Here is a 13,029-nt window from a genome sequence, read left to right as displayed (position 1 = left end):
TTGTTTCTAATCCGGCATATTTTTGAAACTACAAAATTCTGTGTCGAATGAAATATTGATGCTCGATTTTCATTTCAACAAATAACAATTGTTATTTCAACAATATCATTTTGTTGAATCAACTTTTTTTTTTCTTGTCGCCATTTTGTATTTAAGAAATAAACAGAAAAGTTGAAGGCAAAAATTTAATTTTGTTTAAAGCTGAAAAAGAAGTGTCCATGGCATATTCGGTAGCTGTCAATTTTAATATCTTTGGTGAGTATATTGCTGTGTGCATTTGAAATGCAAATATTAAATGCGGGAACACCAAACGCGGTAAGATTTTTCACAAGAAATGCGATGTCAAAGATAGATTTTTCTTGCTAGGGCGGCGGTGATTTATTTAATTGTTGCTAGGTGTCCTTTGATTGTTTTATGTTACCGCATTTGGAGGACGTTTAGTCTAGATTTGCTTCCCAAATGCAAACAGCAATATATTTTCCGTCGTAGTTAAATACAATATTCTTTTAGTAATCATATGAAAAAGATGATTTTACTATTCATGATGGTTATGACGGTGTAAATTCGAAAGGAAGGAAAGCTATAGGTAATTAAAAACAATTGATTAAATTGCAAGACAAGTTGATTATATTAATTTTGTTTATTTCAGAATTTACTAAATTTGTTCCGACCGGTCGGTTTAGCAGCGGTGATTGTACCGGACTATATCATCTTACACCTATTAATTCGAAACACAAATTCAATGATCAAATATAATCTGTAAAGCATACGCATTGAATTAGTAGGAATGTTAATAAAAAAATATTCTTAAATCAATGGAATGCTTTGTTAATATCAATGAACAGAATTGTAGAAACAACAATAGTTGGTTTTTCTTTCAACACACATTCTGTGTTACTTCAATATGGGGTGTTTTTAGAATCAACAAATTATATTTTTGTTTCAATTGCATTTCTTTTTGTTTTTGACAGCTGGCTATTTTGAGACATTTTTAGAAACAACAATTTATTTTGTAGGAATAAATGGAAGTTATCATTGAGTCAACAAAAATTGCCGATAAGCCGTGAGTCAATAATAAAATTTGTTGAATCTATACAGATTTCGTTTGCATTTACAATATATTTCTCTGCGTGATGAACTATTTTCTTTCCATCGGAGAACTAAGTAAGGGTTACGTGAATTATTCGTAAATTCCACCAAGGGCATTGATGGAAGCTAAAGAAAGCTTCCTGTAAATGTCAATTGAAATCGGTGTTAATATAATCTGCTTGGCTTTGCTTTATTGTCTGCAATTTCATATTTTTTTTATAAAAAGGAAATATATACACAATAATTATGAAACTTTTATTAGCTGACTGGTAGATGTGAAACCTCAGTTAAAACATTTTCGTCACAGAACACTTATAGAATAAACACACATTTGGTAGGTTGCTGCATACTTCCGCTTCTAGATACAAGTAGGATTAGATTCTTTCACCGGTTTTTTGCAGGTACCGCTCCTGTTACAGTGAGAATGTATAAAAAGGGATTGAATAGTAAAAAATACCCAAAATTAGATGATTTACTCACGTTTAGCTGTCAGCGAGAGAAAATTATTTCGTTCAACACCGGATCACCTTAAGCCGCTTGACTCATCAAAAAAGCTATGCCATTCTGGCCCTAAGAAGTGTAATTTACACTAAAACGCTATTGCAGAAACCAAAACAGAATTTACTTTAAAATTAATGTTATTATAGCGGTCGAAACAATTACTCTCAAAGCTTGTCTTGGACTGACGCCATCACAACACAGAATGAACTGCAGAGTGAACACGATCAAAATGAATCAATCTATGTACGTAATTTCCACGTAGGGTTGATAGGTCAACCGCAGTTAAATTTAGCGGAGCTTCATTCCATATATACCTATGGTTCAGTGCTTGTTACCTTAGTCAAGTAGGAGTCGAAGAGAATTCATTTTCAAGGGTCTACGTGATTTTTCACGTAACAATGACGTTTGGATTATTTTGAGTGTTATGCTTCATTTATTAGGTTTAATCACCGCATGCCTTTATTATTATGAAAATTTATTGGCTTTTTTCGGTGAATAACAATACCTATACTCAGAGTGAAAGGGAGTAACGAAAGTAATGAAATGACAAGATGGATAGAATCGCAAGCGAGCGACGAGAGAAATGAATAGAAGTTGAAAATTTGTTTTAACAGAGGGCCATATGTGTGAACAACACAATCGAAACGACAAATCGTTGCCTAACGTGCTGGTCTTGAACGGCTAGATGTTGTAGTGTTGGTCACTACTAACACTAGACAGGCAAAAATTTGTCGCCTCGACCTGTTAACTATATTGTTCGGCGTATGTAACAGTTCTATCGATCGTTGGCATAAAGTCATGCGGTGATTAAACCTAATAAATGTAGAATACAATTGGCAAAGAAATCTAACTTCAGTTCGAATGATCACTTGGGCAAATTAGGGGTATGCGATATTAGAGGCGAAAAAATCCAATAAGTAACGTCAATTTCGTATCAATCTCCGAAAATATGCCAACGATCGATAGAACTGTTACATACGCCGAACAATATAGTTAACAGGTCGAGGCGACAAATTTTTGCCTGTCTAGTGTTAGTAGTGACCAACACTACAACATCTAGCCGTTCAAGACCAGGACGTTAGGCAACGATTTGTCGTTTCGATTGTGTTGTTCACACATATGGCCCTCTGTTAAAACAAATTTTCAACTTCTATTCATTTCTCTCGTCGCTCGCTTGCGATTCTATCCATCTTGTCATTTCATTACTTTCGTTACTCCCTTTCACTCTGAGTATAGGTATTGTTATTCACCGAAAAAAGCCAATAAATTTTCATAATAATATCCTTATGCTTATACGTGTTGACGCTGAGATGGTGACTGTTCAGTCGAGGATGGTTTACCAATTGGTGAGCTCGTTTCACGCTTGTAATAACACATTTGTACCATGGAATATATTGTTTATGTATTTGTTGAACAAATTATGGATGGTTCGTCACTTTAAGTGTGGCCATAAGCGCTTATTTATAGTTTATAAAATTTCGAGATTCAAACCTTTGAATAGTTTGATGTTTAAGATGTCGACGCATTGCTAGATAACGGTTACAGAGGTTACATGAATCGTATCACTTACCAAGGTGAATCCTGATCATGTAGCTTTTAAGCCCTCCCACTAACAAAACTCCTTCTCATGACAACCATGAAGATGTAGAGGTATACTCGGTCTTTAGTAACAATGGATGTCACACTAAAATTCCTTCCCTTCCCCGATGACCGTATGGACGTGGCCGTCGCCGTTTTTGACATTACTTATTTCAGAGTCCTCGAAAATGTACAATGAAGATGGTATGCTACTCCCAAGCTACATCTGTTGGTTCCCTGTACAATTTCGATTATTTTGGTGAATCACGGGGTAGCAACTACGAATTGTACGGCCATCAATGCTCATGCTCATGCTCAATTAAACGCTCCAGCTACCATAGGAAAGAGAGAGTTAAGGACTTATACTTGTGTTTGTATTTTGAAGTCAATATTTTGATAATTTTGTTCACTAAAGTCACTATTATTTCGCTGTCTGGTCGTTACCAGCCCTGCTCACGCAGGCTATTAGATACCTACGTAGACTCGAAGCAGTCTGACTAAGCACTTGGCTGTGCTTATGAGTGATTGCGATTTTCACTATCATTACAGCAGCGGTGAGTGACGAAAATCGCTTTCCGCGAGACCGAAGGCGTCTCATAAGACCACGGAAAATCGCCGCAAAGTAGTTCGAAACCGATTTTGTTTTGTTTTGATGGTGGAATGCGATCGGTTCTTACGTAATAACCTTCCGCAGACTTGGGCCGATTCACGCGAAGCAACAAGGCGAGGGGGAGGACGAAAAAGAGCAACCGCGGCAACGTTAGGAGGTGCCCGTAGCAAAACAAACGCCTTACCGGCTCTGTAAAGATGTATGGGTCGAAAAGTGCAATAAATGCAAAAAATATATAACCATCAGGCACCTCGTTCCGATAGAATCAAGCTCCAATCGTAAGTCATTTTACTTGGTGGTTTTAGAATCGCGGAAGGAATTGTAGATTCGGTTCACTGCTTTTTGCAGTCAAGTACTTACTAGTAGTCAATTAGTAGAAACAAACTTTTATGTTGTGTTTAATTGGATATTCTCAATACGATTTTTAAATTTTCTTACATTTTCATTCCATTTTATGTGTAACATTTATGAACCTTTTTTTTGTACAACACTTTCTCATTAGTGATGTGATTTATGTAGCCTCAATTTAAATAGTTATCTATCATTGCGTCGACATTTTTATAGTCGAACTATTCAAAGGTTTGTTTTAAGTAATTGCGAAAAATAAATAAAAGTATAGATACATGTATCTCATTTTTTGTAAAACAGGAATAAGGGCTTACGCCGACACTAATAGTGACGAACCATCCATAGTAGACCTGTTCATATTTAAAAAATGTCTGGAAATCTTCCGGTCAAGCAGTACTCTGAATTATCTTGCTAAGAACAATATCTGGTCAAATTTTCAGCTCATTTGATAGAGATTTCACTATGCTTCAAGTTGAAAATGTGTTTTTAGGCTTATTTTTAGATTTTAAAAATCATAACTCAATACTCATAAATCAAAATTACTTGCTATTACCACCTATTGAAAGCTAATTTTATTATGTTAAAGTTTGTCGAACATGCCAATAAGAAAATTAAGTTTAAACATCGTTTGATCGAGATTTGTTCTCCACAGTTTTTCAGTCCGGTTTTCTGAACATGTATGCTATAATAACACACATTGGCATTAATTTTCAGGCCCTAGCCAACGGGAAACAAACATAATAAATCTATTAAATCGTTAACCATTAACAGCTTACATGTTGCTTTAGGAAATAAATTACAAAAATGCCCAAAGATCGAACAACCCATTCCAACCTGATGATAGTTAAATCGTGCATGACATATGTACCGTCGAATGAATGAATTGAACCAAGTTAGCATTGCTTTTTCTTTCCGAGTAATGATTGTTTTGATCGTATTTCACTGACTATTCAGAACTATTTGAAAACAATCATTATCATCGACTGTGAAAAAGCAGTGCTAACGTGTTCATTTTTTACATTCCTTGAAGCTCACGGTGGTGTTCTTGGCTCACCCACAGCGGATTTACAAATGTGCTTCCTAATTGCCTATTTTTACTATTTATTTTCGTTAAATAAAAGGTATCTTCAAACGGGATTGAGTTTTAGAAATACATAGTCATCATGTTCTGGAAATTCAAAATCCGAAATTTTCATACAGGTATGTTTTTCAGGGAGAACACTCCCTAGAAATAGTGATTTTCAAGAACCTTGAAGCACAAACCTGAACCAAACTATGTTTAAACTTGCTCCAATAATAAAACCGTGTTCGACAAAAGTTCGTAGAATAGAAAAACTATTATGTAGAGGTACTTCCGATAAGTTTTAATGTTCCGTTCAGTAGTTATGAATTTTCAAAGCTTGAAAATAGTCCAAAAACACATAATTGATTTGAAGCACATCTAAATTTTCTCCAAATTGACTGAAATTTTGACCAGAAGTTCATTTTGACTTGAAAAATGAAAATATTGGTTGACTGAGGAACTTCCAGACATTTGAATAGGTCTAATCCATAGTTTGTTTAAGGCAATGTAGGCCGTCATTGAAAATTGTACGCATCGTTGATGATTGTTGCTAATTCATCTCACCATTTCGAATCATCATTGAAAATCAGTTGGTTTTGCACTGACACAGCTGAAAACGTATCAGCATACTTTATGCATGTAAGTACGCACAGTGATACTTTTTCATTTCAATATAAACTATCAAGACTGAGTTTTTTCACTTTGAAATGCAAGCTGAAAAATCATCATTGTTGCCAAAACGAATGACAGGCTACTTAGCCTTATTGGGAAGTGGCAGTCGAAAAGAAATGTCAATTCAAATGGAGCTCACTGTAGAAAATGTCTTGACCATTTCTTCCGCAGAAATTTTTACTTTTCTTGAGCTGAAAAGTACATCTAGGTTAACGATTAAGAAATATAACATTGCCACGATGCAAATTTGAGTTATCACAAGCATGAAATGAGCTCACCATTTGGTAAATCCATCCTCGGCTGAAGTGTCAATCTCTTCATAAACACGCAATAGCTGGAATATAAAATCACTCTGACGATGCGCGAAAACGAATTATTAGGCTTGGGCTTTTGCACAGCACTGCCCAGCAAAATGTGGAGCCGAGAAAAAAAAACTTATACTTCTGCGACGCAAAAAAAAACGAACCCACTTGCTTGGGTTTTATCCAGCGCGCTCTGATTCTGTCTTGAATTATTTTAATCACAACATTACTGCCGTCACTTCGTTGTATTTTAGCACAGGAGGTTTGGCGATGATCAATCGCGAGACAAACGGAAGGTCAAAAACTAGTCGACAAATCTTCAATTATTCTGAACACTAAAAAACATCGACATTCGAGCTTTTTCATCTTTCAAGTAATCGGGTTCAATTCTCAAGATTCGGGGTCCTTAAACTATCACTTCCTCCCTCCATCGGACTGCAACAGCCGTAGCTCTAATCATCATCCGATTAATCGACGAACAAATCACACCGACCGATTTTCAGCGAAGCAATTCAAAATCTCCGAACCAGAACGACCGGTAAACACAATGAACTTCAGATTTTTATATTGCGAACACCTTTTGTTAAACGAACAACTTTTTCACATTTTGAATTTTGCTTAACGCTTAGCATCATTCAAACTTTAAATTAGCCGGCCAAATTGAAAATTCTTGAAAACGATCAAAACCGTGACAGCAAAAAATAAACGCCCGTCCGTACAGAACAAATAATCTGAGGTGATTATAAAACGAAGCCAAACTTTGAATTTTCAAGTGCACAAGACTGGAGAATCTGACAACAGTTCGCGTTGAAAATCAATCAAATTACTTGCTTGCTGGAGGTGACCAATGGGATAGATTTTCAACGCGGATCGCTGTTTAATTCTCAAGTCTTGTGCTCTTGAAACTTTGAGGTGTGGCTTCGTTCTATAATCACCTTAAGATAGGTTAGCCAGTTGAGGACTTTTCGCAAGGTTTCTTAAGGTCGACAACTCCCATTAACGATTATATTGCATTGAATAATCACCAATTGATCTTAAACCAGCCCAGACAAGACCAACTAGATTTAACTAGACGGAATCTACTTTTATTGTCGTTGTTTTGGTTTTGTAATCATTTAAATTTTGATTGAGATGGGCATGAAATCATTCTGATGATTAAATGGGATTTATTATCGTATGAGCAATTATGAACATCACCAGTAAATTTTATTGGACCTTTAGTAGTATCACTGAAGCTACTGTCACTTAATATAATGAAATTATGTTTAACCTAGTAGACATAGACATAATGCGAAACAAAGTAAAAGAACAGCCTTTTAATAAAATAAGGGAAAATTCAAGTTGAAATATTATCAGGCAAGTGCCACAAAATATGGGAACGTTATGGGGCTCTGCACAAAAATCCTCCTCTCTCTTTCACTCTGCCATAAAATGAATAAACAACAAGGCCAGTGAACGTCAAACTCCTATACAAAATCAAAACAGTGCAGTGGCCTATAAATATAAAGAACAGCCTATGGGTCACTGCACAAAAATCTTCCTCTCTCTTTTACTCTTACATAAAATTTGTAAACAACAAGGCCAGTAAACGTCAATATCTCATACAAAATCAAAACATTGCAGAGCCCTATGGACCAATGCACGAGTTCACTAATTCGACGTTTGAGCGGTGCCGTATTCATTCGTTGCCATGGTCACATAAATAACACGGCACCGCTCAAACGTCAGATAATGAACTCGTGCATTGGTCCATTGCGGGAAAATTTAAAAATTTGGATTGCTGCGCGGAAATAACGCGCAGCGAGCATTCTCCGCATAGAGGAAATGAACCACAGCAAGCACTGCAACTCTTCAGGAGAAAAAAGATCATACTCACTGACAGTAAACAAGCAAAATGACGATGGACCGATGCACGAGTTCACTAATTTGACGTTTGAGCGGTGCCGAAATCACTCGTTGCCATGTGAGTTACTAGGAAATTTGAATTCTCTTCTTTAGTTTGGATTACCGTTTCCAAAAGGAGATCGGAATCGATGATCAGCAGATTCACCTAAACGGGGCATGATGAGTTAAAGCCTACTCACTAATTAAAAGGGCTTTCTAGCGAACTTGAAATCTGATCCAGAATCTTTCAAAAACGGAACATTGAAGTGAACAAGCGAATAGAGATCTTTTATTATCAAGAAACAGTTAACTTTTCCAGCATTCTCCTTACGGCTTTGATAGAAATCAATTGCTAGTTTCCCCCATTTTTGTTGCCTGTGAGTGGCGCTTTTGAACCACCCCTTTCCCCCTTACAATGCTATTTGAATTTTTCAATTCTAGTATAAGTTGTAATGTTTTAACTTATAAGTTATAAGCTATGTTACTGAACCGATAAAAATATCCAGGATCTTCTGCAAGCTTGTGCTCATTACAAGAGAAAGATTGACCCGTTCATTCATTGTTGGGCAATTTGATTCGTTCATCTGATCCGGATCACTAATATAGATCATCCGGATGATTTTAGAGGATTTGATCAACAAAAGGATCTGTTTGGCTATCTCAAATCAGAATTAGGTATCATATAGAAAACAAAATGCATTGGGTACAGCTGACATAAGCAGCATTTTAATATTTGTAGTCACGGGTAGCTACGTTTAAAGTGGTGAGAAATTTACCGGTAGACTATCCTGAATTTTCCAGGAATCAAAATTTGTCTTGCAACGCGTAAGAAGGCAGTACTAAGCGGAATGTTCATTCTTCATTCGACCAAATATCCATAAGCCAAATATCTATACTCCGAAGATACCGCTTCCAATGAAACTGCCTATCATGTGCTCGCTTTTTTCATCGGGATATCACAAAAAATATAAGTTGTTTTAAGTCAAATGCACGTGGAACTTTATATTGAATATCTGTTACTTTAAACGCTTTAAACATATGAATTTTATGACAAATTAATCAACATTCATCTAATCTTACATCAGCTAGAACGTTAAATACTTTTTGGCAGCAGGATCATGAATAGTATGTTAATTACATTACGATTTTTCGGGGAAATGGTACATTTGGAAAAATAATTTTCGGGGAAATAGTTCATTCGGAAAGACGTCATTCGAGGAAATTGCGTTCGGGGAAATGGTTTTCGGGAACATGTCGGACAATTCTAAACTAGAGGTTCTTCCAAGGACTGTTTTTTTTATTTTTTTGAGGATTCATTTATGTTTTCTTTCGGGGTTCCTCCAGTATTCAGGCCTGTTTTCAGGATTGTGCTAATTTTCCCCGAATGACCCGTTTCCCCGAATCATTTGTTTCCCCGAAAAGTGATGCAGTTCATAAAGGTGCAAGATTAGTCTTTAGTGGCAGGGTGCTAGGAAGAATGAAAAGCAATCAAAAGAAGGAGATATTTGATCATTCTAAACAGATACTGCCAAAAATGCTGAGGACGGTAAAACTCGAAAGAATCGCCGATTAAATAAAGAAGGATGCATTTCCGATGATCGAGGTTCCTTGAAGGGCAAAAAGTTATGACAATTATGAATGCCTAAAAAAATTTCGGAAAACTAGCACAACCTTATCCAAGGGTTCCACTTTTTTTTCTCTGTTCGGATGCGCCACTGCGACCATTATTTAGATCTATTGTGGCATTACCCGTATTTTTAGTGTATAGTGCATGTGGCATTACTCCATTTCCATTGATAAGTAATGAAGCATCGATTTCTGTGCAGTTTTGATTCCTCAGAGATTGATTGAAATCGAATGTGATTAAAATGTCCCGCTATTTACACCCTTCACCAGTGCTGGGAATGGTAATAGTAGTAGGCTTGAAATTCGCGAAAATCACGTGGCTCTTCCCAGTACAGTAGTTAAAAAATGTGAATCTCATCAAATGCAGCGGGAAATAGAACATTTTTCTACAGTAATTTTGGGTTTACTCTTAGCAACGGGCATTTTGCTATTTTCAAGGCTTTTTTCCTACAGCAGCGATGGGAGTGACTTTCACTGCCTTCGCTGACTGTGATTTCCTTTGGTTGGCTACTTTAAAGTGAATTTCAAGATTTTTCCCAACCCTGCCCTTCACATCTCAGCGAAGGCACGCCCCTTAGCAAACATAATCGATTTAATTTGTGAGGAACCTAATCGGTACTACTGATATTTGATCATGCAACGTAACTCTAGTCCCATCCTTGTTTCGCTTTTAGTTTAGTCCCAGAAAAATATGTACTAGTAAAAATGGGGCTTTGTACTAGCAGCACAACCTTATAAAGCTAGAAAATTTGTCTAGTAATCAGGATTCACGTGAGTCCTTGAATTACCAGTACTTAACAGTTCTTATTGAGTTATTACTTATAATTGTTATCCTGGCTTCAAGTGTAGTCTCGGGACTGACCAACTCCGAGTTTTCAACCATCTGCTAAGTAAAATATAGAGGGCGAACACGAAATTATTGCGACACCGAAAATGTCATGCCAATTTTCTTATAATGTTTAGAATCAAACCAAAATTTTAGGGTAGTTTTATAAATATATTTAATTCAAAACTAAAAAAAAAGTTAATCGATGGAGCTTTGAGTGTAAAATTGAAGGCATTTTCGCTTGATGCCCTCCATCAAAGTCTCTACAGTGTCATCTCGTCTTTGACTGTCTTCTTGCTCTTCCGAAGTTCCCGCTTCATTATTGCCCAGTTCTGCTCCACCGGGCGCAACTCCGGACAGTTTGGCGGATTAATGTCCTTTGGAACAAAATAGACAGAATTGGCTTCATACCACTCCAAGACACTTTTAGAATAGTGGCATGATGCCAAATCTGGCCAAAATAGCGGAACTTCGTCGTGCTGCTGCAAGAACGGCAAAAGGCGCTTCTCGAGGCACTCAGATTTGTAGATCTCGCCATTTACTGTGCCCTTTGTCACGAAAAGCTCACTTCTCAGTCCGCAAGAGCATGTAGATCATCATCATCATCGTCGATGCTACAACGACGACGCAACATCTCGCCCGATCGGCGATACTATTTCAAGCCACATTAGAAGCCCATTTGGCTATTACTGTTTGTACTCAACAATTGTACCCCAATTTGTATAGACTATTGAAATCTTTTTTTTTTTGACTATCAGAGGCATTGGCCTCAAATTTGTATATAAACATCCTAGGTAGTCCTTTGAAACATAGTTTTTATTCTACTCGCACAGCAAACAGTCTTTGCTTTCTCTCGTTCGCCAAAACCAGATAGCCTGCCAAATGAGATATTTGGAGGCAAACTTCTACATTTTCTTCTTCTTAAATTTGTCGTCCACATCGAACTTGCTCTTGCCGATGAAAAACTCCAACTCCGGAATTTGCTTAAAATCGGCTTTTATATACGTTTCGTCGTCCATCACACAGCAGCCATATTTTGTCAGCATCTTCTCGTAGAGCTTCCGTGCCCGAGTTTTAGCCGTCGATTGTTGCCGCTCATCGCGGTTTGGGAAGTTCTTTACCTTGTATGTATGTAGTCCAGCTCTCTTCTTTGCATTCTGGACGTAGCTCTGCGACATGCCGATCTTTTTAGCCAAATCACGGCTTGGACGTTGGGATTTGCTTTAATCATCCGCCTCACTTTTCCCTCCGTCTTTTTGTTCTCCGGTCCCGGTTTTCTTCCAGCTCCTTTGCCGTGGTCCAACGTCAACCGCTCCTGGAACCGCTTCAACACTCTGGAGATGGTTGAACGGTAAATGTTCAACATTTTTCCCAACTGCCGGTGCGACAGGTCAAAAAATTCCAGGTGTTTGGAAAGAATTTGTTCTCTCGACTCGCGTTGGTTGACCTCCATTTTCGTTGAATCGAAAAACACGACTTCGAGTTTAACAGCATGTAAACAATACACATCAATGAGAAAGTGTGCAAAATTTGGTTGATTTTTACCCAATGGTAGAAAAGTTATGCCCTGTTGAATGTGTCGCAATAATTTCGTGTTCGCCCTTTATTCAATTTCAGAAACTATTGCCAGTAACAACTTTGTGGAGCGCGAATCCTTGAATTGCCAGAACATATTACCACTGACTAGTCAGTGATATTACCCTAGCCCGACAACCAAGATGAGCCTAGGGTTCAAATTGGTAGATCTTACCCCGTAACGCACCACGAAAAGGTGATCTATCCGCGTTACGGGTTCCACTAAATGGTCTCTCTAATTATTCCAGGTAGTTTCTAGAGATTCTTTCAAATATCATTCCCAACTATCAACTAGGAATTTCTACAGAGTTCCGTTCAGGAGTTTCGTGTAGGATCCTACAGACATACCGCTGGGAATTGCTCCAAGATTATCTCTTAACGGGGCAGGATCCGTTATTGATTTGAGAATTTTCAAAAGCAGTTTTTTCGTTTAAAATCAAACATTTTTACATTACAATGAGTTTCTACCTTGTTCCTTGATGGCTACAGCGTAGCGTCACGCCATTTTCGGGCGTATTGTAATGCTCCATCTTCGCCGGTCTTGGGAGATAGTTCTCCAACTGTGCCGAACGTATAGGGTTGCCAGGTCCTCTTCCACTGCGTACAGCCACAGTCTTCGTGGTCTTCCACGAAATCGCCGATCTGGTTCCCTGCTGAATATTATTTTCGCAATTATTTCTTCTGCAATTCGCACTAAGTGGCCAGCCCATTGCAGTCTGCTATATTTAACATGCCTTATAATATTCGTATCTTTATACACTTGATACAACTAGTGATCCATGCGTCTGCGCCACAAACCATTTTCTAGTTTTCCACCATATATTGTCCTGCGATCGAATTCATTAAGGTCGATATCGTGCGCAAAGCCAAAGAGCATACGGGCCCGTGTGATGGTATTGCCGTTTATCTGCACACCGTATCTCCTAATATCACTCTCGAGTGCAATTTTGAACAG

The 13,029-nt window shown here is 37.6% G+C and overlaps 1 protein-coding gene across 1 annotated transcript in view; it reads left to right on the top strand.

Annotated features, from left to right (window-relative positions):
* Positions 1 to 13,029, top strand: part of LOC5569342 (vacuolar protein sorting-associated protein 13D) — a 108,794-nt gene that overhangs the window by 19,891 nt on the left and 75,874 nt on the right.

Source organism: Aedes aegypti, chromosome 2, assembly GCF_002204515.2.
Source record: "Aedes aegypti strain LVP_AGWG chromosome 2, AaegL5.0 Primary Assembly, whole genome shotgun sequence".
Classification (NCBI taxonomy): domain Eukaryota; kingdom Metazoa; phylum Arthropoda; class Insecta; order Diptera; family Culicidae; genus Aedes; species Aedes aegypti.
Note: the sequence above shows the minus strand (reverse complement) of the source record. Positions and strands in the feature narration are given on the sequence as shown.